Source organism: Pholcus phalangioides, unplaced genomic scaffold, assembly GCF_987345545.1.
Source record: "Pholcus phalangioides strain wild (caught in Gottingen) unplaced genomic scaffold, Ppha-v1.0 ptg000007l_1, whole genome shotgun sequence".
NCBI lineage: Eukaryota > Metazoa > Arthropoda > Arachnida > Araneae > Pholcidae > Pholcus > Pholcus phalangioides.
Genome location: NW_028301600.1, coordinates 60,397,153 through 60,410,892, shown reverse-complemented (window position 1 = coordinate 60,410,892; position 13,740 = coordinate 60,397,153). Strand labels below are relative to the sequence as shown.

The window sequence follows — 13,740 nt, the reverse complement described above, 5'->3', positions numbered from 1 at the left end:
CAGCAGGACACAAATTATTTTAACTGCAAAATTTTCACAGAATTTTCATATACGTACATTGTTGAAAGGGGAGTAGAAAATGGGGGTAGGAGAGTAAAGCCCATCAAGTTCATAAAGTTATTCCTTTGTTCGAGCCGCGTCAACGCAAACGATCAACAGGCAGTTAAGATTATAAATTACTTTTATTGAACAAGTTTGAGCTCTCCTCTTCCTACATGTAAATGCGACGAGTATTTGCAACGGATTTTCGATCTGCTGCATCGTCTCAGTAGTAGCAATGAGGAGGCTTCCGGTTCATTTAATGCCGATAGGAACGCGTGAACATTAATTAATACGGCTTTATTACCTATAGAACAAATATCTTTATCTTCTAAATTGAGCTGTTAAGTGATGTGCGATCATCAGCTACGCTATAATAAGCTAAGAGCTAAGCTAATACAGCTTGCGCGTACGATTATGATGCAAGATCGGAATAGCTCCCTTTCGGAGAATACAATACCATTATGATGCTCGAAAATGTTAACGTATTTTTAAACGGCTTTCAGCAACGAGTATATCGAAGATTCCGTGAAATTCTATTCCGTGCCAGTAAATTCTCTCTTCCATTTTATAGGCTTTTTAAAGTAACTGTATCAATAACATCAACATATCATAATGAACTTGAATAATGCATCGGTAAGAATTATTATTTAGTTTTACACTAAAACTATGCATGGGAAATATGCTGTCATCGCATTTTAAATAAAAATAATCTGCTGAAAATAACATAGAAGGTAGGTATTGATTTCGAATAGTTTCGGTAGGTGATCATTCAAACCTAGTTTTCATAGCAATCTAACCGCAAATAGAATGAGTGGACTTCGTTGAGCAAACATTTGGCGATACGAGAATAGTTTAATGACAAGGGAATTCAATTCCTCGGAATCTCGAAAGTATTTACACGATAGATGAGAGCAGTGGCTACACGAGGTATTCGAGAAACAGGTCTCAGTATCATTCGAATTCTCAGCTATTGGTGGACGTAAATCATTTCTAATGTTCGCTCTGTCTTGTTTACTAAGTAAACGTGAGCTATCGAAGAAATCGGAACAAATGAACGGAAATCGCCTATTCAATTGAACAGAGGAGTGGTAAACTCCTCCAAAATGGTCCATTTTACATCATGTGCTCAACCCTTAAATCAAGGATGCTCAACCTTTAGGGGAGTGCGGGCCATTTGTTAGGTTCCAAAACGTGTCACGGGCCACTTAACTGATCTGTAAATGTGCCATGGATCGCTTATGCGATCTGGAAATGTTTTGCGAGCAGCTTAAAAGCTCTGAAACCTTGCCGCCGGTCACTCAAGTGATCTGTAAATATGCCGCAGGTCAATTGAGTTATCTGCAAATGTTCCACTGGTCGCTCAACTTAAGTAATGTCGAACTGCACCGTGAGCAGCTTAAGTGCTCTGGAAGTGTTTCCTTTTGATTATATGTGAGCTACGCATGTTAGCATTTTTCAATTAATTATTAAGTTTGAAACCATTTAAAATTTTGCTGTGAAATAAACTAGGTACTCATAATTTACAGATAACCAAGGATCGATTCAGATGTTTCATTGATATTTTGCGCAAGACCCATTGCCTTGGAGGCTTGTGTGCAAACATTCTCTTAGAACTTCAACCATGTACGAAAGCTCGAAAAAATTGCAGCAGAAAGGGAAAATGAGTGTTGAAGGCGGGGGGGGGGGGAAGAAAAAAGTTTTGTAAAGCGTTTATATATCCCATAGCCCTGGATTCGTCGAGGAAAAATATTTCTCCATCGGATGGGACATGGGAAAGACGTTCGGCTGCAGGTAATAACGTCGCACCCATAAAACTCTGAGTGATGCCGTAAAAATCAATGTGTGATGAAGGATATCGACTGAGTTTTCGCAGCAGCATCCAGCAGTAAAGAATACTGTGGGGTTGGCGAAAGCACCCTGCGCTCTTCTTTTTTTACAAAGCACCCCCGAGAAAAGATTGCGCCCTTCTATATGACCATTGCTCATCCTTAGGTCACTGAATCCCCCGGATGTTAAAGCGAGTCGGTCTCGATCGCCATCAGTTGCTTGCCTCCAGCGCTGAATGATAGCGTCACGTATATGTCTTTTCTTCATACAGTTGTGACACAGAGGTGATTTCAGTGTCATTCCTTCCAGCCAATTCTGTAATGGCTTTGCTAGAAAAAAAAAGAGACATATTAAACTTTTACTTTCTGGCTTACACGTACAAGACTGAGTTGCACATGAAATGACCCTCTCTTATTGTATACGATACTGCCAAAACCCGGCCCAGTTGACTCGGCCGATATCCGAATTCTGGACTTTCGCCGGTCCTATAAATCGATCCCTAAGATATCGATAAAAAAAATTCCGATTCCTTTGATCTTTGGGATTGCCATAGCTGACCGTAATTATAAATAGTCATAATTATCACAAAGAAATACTCCATCGTGGCGATAACCCCGAATCATAAGGATCGATATATAGGGGCTGGCGGAAGTCTGAAATCCAGACATTGGCTGGATCAACTGCGCTGGCTAGTTCGCGAACAGACCTATTTCGGTCATTATAATATATAATGAGAGAGAGAGTTATTTCATGTGCAACTCAGTCTTGTACGTGTAAGCAAGAAAGCAAAAGTTTAATGTGTGTTTTTTCTAGCAAAGTCATTACAGAATTGATTAGAAGGAATGACACTGAAATCATCTTTGTGTCAAAACTGAATGAAGAAAGGGCATAAAAGTGATGCCATCATATTCAGCGCTGGAGGCAAGCAACTGATGGCGATCAAGACTGATTCGCTTTAACATCTTGGGAATAATTTAAGTTGAAAATTAAAATTTGTATACGTCCCTTAATGATGGATGAAAATTCACCGAGATGTCGGTGATTGAAATTCTTAATTTTTTGCCTGTTTTTTCTTTTTTTTTTTTTTTTTTGCAACCCTTTCCATAGGTTTTTTTTTTTAAGATTTCGTTTTCAAGCACATGAAGATGAGGCTTAAATAATGATCAGGAGCGTTTTTTGTCAATTTGATTTTAATTCGAGTTGTTTCACATATTGTATCTGGGGAAAAAATAAGAATCTCATGCATAATAAATTCTACAATTATGATACGTAGCCGTATTAAAATATATTCAAGCATACACAAGGTGTTTCACAAAGTGCGTCCCAAAAGAATATAAATGCTTCTGTTGATTCTAATATTGAAATAAAATATAAAAAATGATAGCAAAAAAAAATCCGATATCTCCATAGAATAACATTTAAGAGAAATATAAAATTGAAATTTTTATACAGCCTCCAAGCAAAACAATGTCAAATGTCGCTAATAAAATTCACGCATGTATTTATTGTACCAAAAGGAATTCACCTAACACTTGAACGAAAAATTGTCGAGCTATCAGCGATTGAAATTTTTAATTTTCGCCAGAGTTACGTGATAAACTAACTTACAATGTTAGTCTCACGAATTTCCAAGACACGAGTGGCAAACGTGAACAATTTGAATTACCTGTATACTGACGAATGTTTTCCCAAATGCTACAGAGGGTATATATATATACCTCTATAGAGGTATTATATTAGAGGTGCACGTTCTTAAGTGCAATGATCACTGAGATATTTGAATTGAAAAATCTGAGAAAAGTTGGGAAAGAACAGCGTAGAAAAGGGGAAAAAGCATTGTCCATTTTTTTTTTGGTTTTTTTTTGTGCCATTCTGTCTCAATTTTTGAATTCAAATATCTCAGTGAATATTGCATTTTGGAATTTTTTTTTGTTGTCCTCAGAAGAGACAGGGCAGCAACGTTCTAATTAAGTTTTTGAGGGCAGGGTGTAAGTATAAAAAATTACATATAGTTTTTTTAGTAAAAAAAACTTCGTCTCGCTTGTCTCGGAGACATACGTCCATTTAACCTCAGAAGATGCCTGCCACAGATGTGGGCGGAACGTTAGGAAGAAAATATACTAGACCAGCGGTTCTCAACCTTTTTTGACTCGCGGAGCCCTTTCTGATCTGCAATTTCTATGGCGGAGTGCCGTAGGCCTATTTTTTTATTTATTCATCAAAGTTACTGATTTATTTATGTTATTTAAAATATTTATATATTTTTTTTCAAATTTGCTGGTTTGAAAATATTTTTTTATATTTTGTTTTTTTTTTATATTTTTCCCGAGCTGCCGCGGATCCCTGGGGAGTGCCCTAGGGCTCCGCGGAGCACCGATTAAGAACCGTTGTCCTAGACCATGGCCAAATACCCCGGAAACCGCTTGCAAGTCAGTTAGTTTTTGTATCTTAATAAACTATACAACCCTTTGCAACATTAATGACGTATCTGAATTCTACCTGTTATTCGGATACTTTTACTAATTGGAAGTATGCCTCTAAGACCAAAGGTCCGTTAGCAAAATGCGGCAAGGGGAGAATTATGGAATCACTCCCCCTATATAATCTTACTTGTATAAGAAATCTGAATAGTAGCCTACTCTCGTCTTACAGAATGGAGCCCACGAGTATTTAATAAGATGAAAATATTCGAAACGAGGAGACTGCTAGAATATATTTAAGTAAAGAATATATTAAAGTAACGTCAAAATAATAATTCCGTTAAAAAATACCTGACATGCTCCGTTTCTACACCATTATAACAAATATAAACAAAAAAAGCAAGTGTGAAAAATTTCCACAAAAAGAAATTGCGATATACCTTTCTTTTTGCGCGATGCATATATTTTTCTATTCGGCCATTCAGCGTGGAACATCGAGTAACTTCTTTGGGGTGAAACTACAAGCTCATTTAAAAATTATTGTAGAAGGGCTTCACTTCTTTTTTTTTGGAATATCAAAAACTCTGTCCAAATGATTGTTCATGGACGACTCTCATCAAGCTTGGGTTTTTGCTAAAGCGTGAGGAATAGAATGTTGACCTGCAGAAGTAGTTTCGAAAATGAGGTCTCGTGAGATTTCATGCTATACGCTGATAGCTTTACGTGAGGAGCCTCTAAATGGAAATGCTTTTCTGGCTGAGCCTCGTAAAAAAAAAAAAGTGAATGGCGAAATAAAAAAATTGTGTGCATCGCATAACACGAAATATTTCTTTACGTTTATAGATTGTTACAACAATGCCAGAAAAATTCATAATACAGTCGAACTTGGTTAATTCGAAGTCCAAAGTCACTGAAAAAAGTTCGAGCTATTGAAAATTCGAATTATCCAATTAATCTATCCTGGATCAGTAAAATGACTACAAATTGCAACTTAATCATTAACATAGGATAATAATTATCAGTTATTTAAATTTTATCATCAGTTATGAAACTCTTCCCAAAAATTTAATAATTTATTAATTATAATATACAGAGTGCATAGATAACAGGACGTATGACATTGTATTGGCGAACCGTTGATCCTAGAAGCATACTTCCAGTTAGAACAAGTATTCAAATGACTTTCAGCAATCAGATACGTCATTCATGTTGCAAAGGGTTGAATAGTTATTGAAATACAAAAATAAACTTTTTATACAGTCCCCGTGTGCCCCAAAACCAATTAGGAAGTTATTACCCTGTCTCTCCTGATGCCAAAAAAAAAAAACATTTCCACGTTTCTAATTGCAATATTCACTGAAATATTCGAATTCGAAAAACGGAGGAAAGTTGGGAAAAATTAGCATTAAATGCGGTTAAAACTGTTTTCCCGCATTCAATGATGTCTTTTCCGAACTTTCCTCCGTTTTTCGAATTCGAATATCTTAGAAACGTGGATTTTTTTTCATCGGGTGAGATGGGGCAACAACTTTCTATTGGGTTTTTGGGCACACGGGGACTGTATAAAAAATTATTTTTTTCATTTCAATAACTATACAACCCCATTCAAAATGAATGACATATCTGAGTACTGAAAGTCATTTGAGTACTTGTTCCAACTGGAAGTATGCCTCTTGGATCAATCTTTCGCCAGTAAAATGTCATATGCCCTGTTACCTTTGCACCCTGTACATATTTGATCTTAGCTGCTACATTACTCCATTGTTCTGGAATCAGCATCGCTGCAGAATTTCTTGACCATATACAAAAGTTCGAATTATCCAAGTTCTACTGTATAAATTTGAACCATGCACATCAACCATGTATACCTTGCTTTTTTTTTCTATTCTTTCCATGGTATTTTTATTTTGAAGTAAAGGATTACACTATTATAAACAGGAATAAAAAATGAATATTTCTGTGTTACCTGGTGAATTATTAGTGGAAAATAGTATGACAATATATAGTGTTTGTTATTTTTATTGGAATCGTGATTTTTAGAAGCGTTTATACTCGAAAATGAATTCAACTCAAAGAATCTATTGTTCAAAATGAATTATAAATTATATTAACCATTTCTTTCCTGGTGTTTGACTTTGACAGTCTATTCTTTGTTGGGAATGATACCAATTAGCATTGTATATTGCAGTTCCTTTCTCTGCCTATACATTGCGGTGGTTAACTGTTCCATCGCGGTCGGTTATATTAGCTTAACTTTATTCTCTTTGTTGATATACACGTCTCATTCTGATTTCTGACTGCCTGTGAAACTTCAGAAAATAATTATAGTAGGTATTTACTGTGTCACTGAATATCATACCAATATTTATTTTTATCTCATATGATCAAAGAATGATACAGCCAAATTATGTTTTTGAATTTAAAATTTTGTAAGTTGAATATTTGACTCTTTTAAAATGTCCAATAATGCCGATTGGAATCATTGCTTGGAATTTCAACACTGAAATGCATTTTTCAGAAGAGTGTTTGATATTTATGTTTTAGTGGACCTAAAAATAAATAAATTGATAGAAAAAAATTTTAAATTGTCTTAAAAATTCAGGTCAGAAAAGGAATCCTGAATCTACGCCGATTTAAGAATCAAAAATCCAAACCTGTTGAGAAAACAATGAACTTGATGAGCGACGCTTAACGTCGAGATGCGTTTTGGGACGTAATTTTATCAATTTCCAAATCAAAAATTTTTATGTCACATAATATCATAGAAGTTACGTGTTTCGTTCTTTTGAGACAACTTGTAATATTCGTCTGAGAAATCGATGGATGTAATCGGACATACTTGGACCGTTTCCTCGGATATATTGCATCTACGTAAGCAAAAGTTATTTCAGCCAAATATTTGTAGAAAATTTAATTAAAATTTACTTATACAAATAAAAAATTTATATGGAGTCTCATAACTTTTACAGATAATGAAACTTTGGAATTTTAAATGCCTTGTCAGTAATGTGAACCTGAATTTCTTCTCCTTTCCAAATATGATTGAAGTCAAGTTCCTAAATTTTCAGAAGCGTAAAATTTCAATAATACGCATCTTTCGTTGTCTTTGAAAGTGACATTTCTTTGTGATAAGAGGCATAAACTAGGTTTTTTCTTCGTATTTTCTGTCATGGATGGAATATTTTTATAATGGAAAAGTATTGCGTAATTTCGATATGTGTGTGAAGAGCGGAAAAAATTTCTTTCATGTTAGAGTGAGAAAGAATCTATGAAAATTGCTCATTTGAAAATGCGAGAAGTAAAAAGCAAAAAGTTTTTCGTTTTCTTTCTTTTTTGACTTGTAGCTTAATCGATTTGCCGATTTGTCGTTGTTAGCTCTAAGCTTGAGCTATTTCCTCGTCGTTCTTATTCTCACTTTGAGGAAACCTTTTCTAAATATATCGGTAAACCGATTCATCCGAACTCGGTGCAGTAAAATCCGCCGCTTGCTTTGCATACTTCTCGCATTTGACGTTCAACGAGCAGTATGTAAATACGGGCAAGATGTTACCCATTTCCAAACAACAGGGAGAAGGCATATGCTATTGCCTCATTCCACCTCTATTTCAGATGTAAGTGGTTACGCTCATCGAGGTTAGAAAAGTTATTGTGTCTTATTGGTCTATGGCTGTAAAAAAATGAAGAAATCGAAATAAAAGGGTTCATTATTTTCTCACCGTAGTTAAAATGTCTGTTAGAGGCACAAATCAATCATATATCTCTATGCCTTTTTTTCGTTTCAATAATCTACTAATAACTGTTGGAGGTCATCTCCTATATCAGTGTTTCCCAACATTTTTGATATAGCGAAGCCCCTGTAATGAATATCAACTTACCGTGAACCCCCTGTATTGTCAGAAGGTCAATTTCGACCCCCTTCCCCCATAAAATCTAAAGTGTACTGTTTTTTACAATTTGCATATAAAAAAATTTAATAAATTATAATTCGACGACACAAAATGTGTCATTCGTGTAATGGTAGTAAATGAAAATGATCCCGCGGACTACTTACAGAGTGCTCACAGACCCCAGGGGGGTCCCGAACCACAGGTTAAAAAATACTATCCTAAATGATTGCTGACTGAATTTGGCATAGCTTGAAAGTAATGAATCGATAATATAATAATGTGACATAATGTGCAATATAATGATATCACAAAATCTAATTCCACATTGTTTAGAACCATCCAAAATAAATATTCTTCTACTCTGGGAATAATCTTGCTAAATTAATTAAAATGTTTGAACGAAGCACTTTTTTTTCCAAACATCAATGTATTCAACATATATATATATAATAGGTAAGTTCACATTCAGTCTAATTTATTTGAGTGGTGATTATGTCTATGCTATACAGTGTATAAGGTGATTCAGAATCCATGGGACAAACTTGAAGGGGTGATAGAACGCACCTAAACAAGCATTTTTCGCCATAGTGGTTGAATATGAATGTTAAGGTGAACTCTGTAATAAAACGCATTGGTAACACATTAATGACTCTGATTTTGGAGATGAGTTTCCCCCAAAGATGCCAATAGGAATCACGTGCACGATTCTTAGGCGATGAACTCACAAAAATGAAGTCAAAAGCGAGAGAGGACATATGGTAGGAGACGGGTCTCATGTAATGAGCTCGGCATATCTAATCCGTTGAAGCAGAAATATAGTGTTTGAGCAATTTAGAATATTTTCCAGCAACAATGGGTCTACTTCATTATGTTAGAACAATATAATGTTCGCGCATCAACCTTGGATCGTTGATAGTACATATCACAGTAATTCCGTTGGAAAATATTATGATTTGCTACCGGTGAAGTGCTGTTGTGCGCTCTCTAAAATCACCTCTAACGTCTTTGCTATTGCGATTTGGCCACACATTCCGCAACCAAAAATGCTTGTTTTGGTATCTTATATCACCTTTTAAAGTTTGTCCCATCATTTCAGAATCACCCTGTATGTATATTGTGATTAAGCATTGTCATTAAAATTATATTTAAGAAGTAAATACAATAAAAATTAAAAATTATTTTCATTCCCATCGGTTAAATAAAACTATTTATTTTTTATGGAACATTGACACCTAACTCGCACATCAGAGAAAAAAAGAAGTTGAATACAAAACAAATGGCTGAAATAAAGACGAATTATTTTCATATAATCATGGAAATTTTGGATTTTACAATATCTATCCATGATATGATCCGGTGACACAAATTAATAGTCCACTCACTATCAATATAACTACGGATATACTAGTAACCGTTGCAACTAAGTCATGGAATATCATCCTGTTCCGGTAGATTCCACATGCCGTAATACGATTATGCTGCAGCTGCACGTACAAAGTGTGCATTATATGGCATAAGCTCACGACGCATGCCTCAAGTGGCACAGCGAGAGTTAATGAAATTCCGACTGGTCGCTTATATACCGTCACTTTATGTAATTGAACGAGAACTTCGGTGTTTGACGGTGCCACGTAGGCTATGTTCGCGCTCATCGCTAATGAGCTTGCTGATTAACTACGCTTACTGAAATAGCATTTATCAACTTTAATTATGCCCCGAACTACCACCCTCTGCTGTTTCATTATCGTTTTATTAGCCTCCCTTCTCCTCTTTCGAAGAAGTTCTGCCAATTTTCTTCTCTCGCAACTGTTCGGCGAATAATAAAGTTTGTTCCGAACCTTCATAATTTTGCGGAGACACAGGAATGAACGCAATTTCTTTTCGCTCACTGCATTTTCTGGAAACGGCGTCGTAAACGTATATGTGCATATATATTAGGCTCAAGTTGCTAAAAATTTTCTTCGCTCTAAATTTTAGTTGTTATCAAGTTATTGCGTATTAAATGGTTGACTTAGTTCCAAAATGAATTTTTCTTTTTGATCACTATAGGTATGTTACATCAATACCACTTTCAATGAAAGAGTATGTTCTGTTTCTTAAGGCTATTTTTCAGTTTTTGACCACGGTTACGGCTTTATAGGAAATCTTGTATGCTTTTACGCTCTTAAAAACAGTTGTTCGCTACAAACACTAATAAGCGTTTAGTGCAGTCGAATTTCAGAACATTTTTAGGCTGACTGACTTCCTAAAAATGACAAATTTTGTGTAAATTGTCGAAATTTTTTTTATTAACGTATTTGAATGAACTTTGTTCCAGAATCCAAAACTATTTCATTCTCATACATTCAAGAAGTAGAAAAAAGTTATGACTGGGTTAATTCATCTGGAGTAATGATTCAAATTCAACACAAATAATTTCCAAACATATTTTATGAAGATTCTTGTTTTTTTGTTACTTTGTTGCATGAAAATCCAATTTCTCGAAAAATATTCAAGAGATTTTAATGAAAATTTCAACAATGTTTCAGTTGATACTAGCTGTGCAATAAACTGGGGTCTTGGCTATACGTTCAGAATTTAATATTTTGCAGATGTTTAAATATAAAATATTGGACTTTTTTAATCAAAGTTCATGTATTTTTTCACAAAAATTTACGTATTTCAGAAAACATTTAATGTACCTTAGAACTTCTAGTGCATTGCACAGACAACTGACATAGCAACGTAGTGTATCAAAATTAAATGAATGATATTTAGTAGTTTTCAGAGTACAATGTTTTGGCGTAAGTAAAAAAAAAGCTAATTTCAAGAACATAATGAGTAATATCTTAAAACCTCATCAAATATCTCAGAAATTTTACTGAATTTCCTTATTTCATACTGAGTTATGATTAAACTATACATGTGTTGCAAGTACTGCGCTGTTTTGAAAAGAAAAAATTACCTGGAACGTAATCAATTGCTTTAATCCATATTTTTGACGCTCCTGCAATTCGTAACCAAATTGCACAATTTTTTTACATAATTATGATGACTGGTAACATAAATAACATATTTTCGAAGTTTCCCAAAATTGGACATTAATTTTGCATATTTTTATTTGTAGTTAATGCAAACTTTCAATCAATTTTTATTTAATACGAAATTAATACAATTTTTAATACATTAAAAATACCTACATTTTTAATACATTAAAAATACCTACATTTTTAATACATTAAAAATACCTACATTTTTAATACATTAAAAATACCTACATTTTTAATACATTAAAAATACCTACATTTTTAATACATTAAAAATACCTACATTTTTAATACATTAAAAATACCTACATTTTTAATACATTATTTAATACAAAATTTGTATGCAAATTATCTGAAAAAAGTTTTAAACAAAGCGTTGACCAAACGCAACGTCAGTCAAAAATGGGTCAAGAGATTTTCGGTGCTTATCACTTTTATTAGTATTGGTGCTGGCAAACTTGTTGACAACCTTCAGAAATTATTGCTGATCAATCACTATAAATTACGTATTATACGTGAAATATATAAAAATGAGAACCCAGGTTGTTCAACCATGGGACGTAATAGTTATAAATAAAGCCTATTGAGAGGGAGAGATCAATTGTGTTGCAAACACAATAATATCTTGGTCGGCATAATCTGGTGAAAGTGAAGATAAATCGACCATTTCTCTGTTTTCTGTGATCGTTAGTGCAGAAAAGAATAGATTTCGTGATGAGATTAGAAGCCTATTCTCTTGATAAGTAAATTTTTGCTGATACGTTTAACAGCACATGTATGCGAAGATAATGGTTAATCAATTGTTAATTTATAGAAAATGTTTCGAATAAATAAGTTTTAATATTTTTATTTTATAAACTTTAAGTTTTGACGTTTATACGTCTTTTAAATCATCTGACGATACTGGAATATTCTCAAAAAGTTGCGTGACGAAATTCTTTAAACACTCATATTCGGAAATTACTCAAAGCAAGTCAAAAGCAATGGTATCGTCATATGCACATTGCAATGACAAATTCAATGATATCACTGCGGTTTTAATATGTCTTCCCGTCTGGGCGCCAGGCCCGCTGCCTTGATTCGTAACAAATTGTTTTCCGCTATATCTCGAGCAGTTGACAACAAAAATAGACGACATTGGTATCGTTTGTTGGCTATTCCAAAGCCAAAACCGATGATAATGAATTTCATTATGTCAGAACCTACCTCGTGATTCAAGGCACGAAAAACGTATTCACGTTATTCACGTCGAAACTTGCAGCCGTGTCTATGACACAGCCTACCCCAATTTTTTCTTTTATACAGGGTGTCCAGTAAGTGCTCGCACGGCCTTTATTTCATCAAACGTCCGTCGAAGAGCTATCATTCCAATTTAAAAAATGCTCAACAGGCGTTCAAAAATTACACTGTACCAATTTTGAGAGATAAAATAGTGTTTAACAAAGTAAAAAAATCTATATTTTTATATGGTCTCCCTGTGTTCTAACTTCCAATTTTCCAATTAGAAAGTTATTGCCCTGAGACTTTCCTGATGCCAACAGAAAAATTCCATGTTTCTGAGTGCAATATTCACAGAGATAATCGAATTTGAAAAACGGAGGTAATTTGGGAAAGAGTAACGTTAAATGCTGGTAAAACGGTTTTTCCGCATTTAACGCTGTTCTTTCCCAAATTTCCTCCGTTTTTCGAATTCGATTATCTCTGTGAATATTGCACTTATATAATAATACGTAGTATATACTTAGGAAAATTGTTATAATTTTTGGAAAGTTTTATTCCTTTTCATTCATTTGCTTCGAATGCGATTTTCGGGGCTCTGTACGTCCTCTTTAAGGCCCTGTATAAGCAGTACAATTCGAATTTGATTTTTTTATGATTTTTCAGGCTTTCTATATACGTGTCATTAACTATGAAAAAAAATTATCAGTTTGAAAAAAAAATCATGAATTTAAGGGTTAAGCATCAATTATCAGCTAATAAATGTTCACAAATTCAATTTCTGGTGATACGAACAACGCCGAATCTGAAAAGAAGTCAACGACAGCATAAATTTGGTGGCGCGTGATAATAATGTTGTTCTCGATACAACGACAGTTCCTCTACAACGACATTTTTTCTTGGTCCGCAGATTACCGTTATATCGTGTGGTGTCGTTTAGCTCTACTTTGTGTATATTGCTTGATTTTATTCCATTATCCCAATTTTTACGACAAAATGAAAAAAAAGAAAAAGAAAACAAGAGTTACGTTTCTTGAATAATTCGTTACGAAGGTCACCTTTGGCAGTTTTCGGATGAAATATTTTCTTTGTGATGCTGGCTATGCTCCTTCTGTCATTTGTCACATGCAGTTTTTCCTACTTTTTTTTTTTCCTTCGGTTTAGTAGATATCCTACGTTTGCGACACAAAAGAAATGGTCTCAGCATGTTTTTGACACGATCAAAATAAGACTGATGCCCGTTCAACTTGTCCCTCCTAGATATATTTAATAAATTTCTGCCATCGAAAGGAAGAAGAAACATGAGTCCTCGGCCTTCCT

At 34.4% G+C, this 13,740-nt stretch overlaps 1 protein-coding gene across 6 annotated transcripts in view; it reads left to right on the top strand.

Annotated features, from left to right (window-relative positions):
• Nucleotides 1-13,740, top strand: part of stj (voltage-dependent calcium channel subunit straightjacket) — a 241,739-nt gene that overhangs the window by 108,849 nt on the left and 119,150 nt on the right. The gene's annotated exons all lie outside the window — the stretch shown is intronic.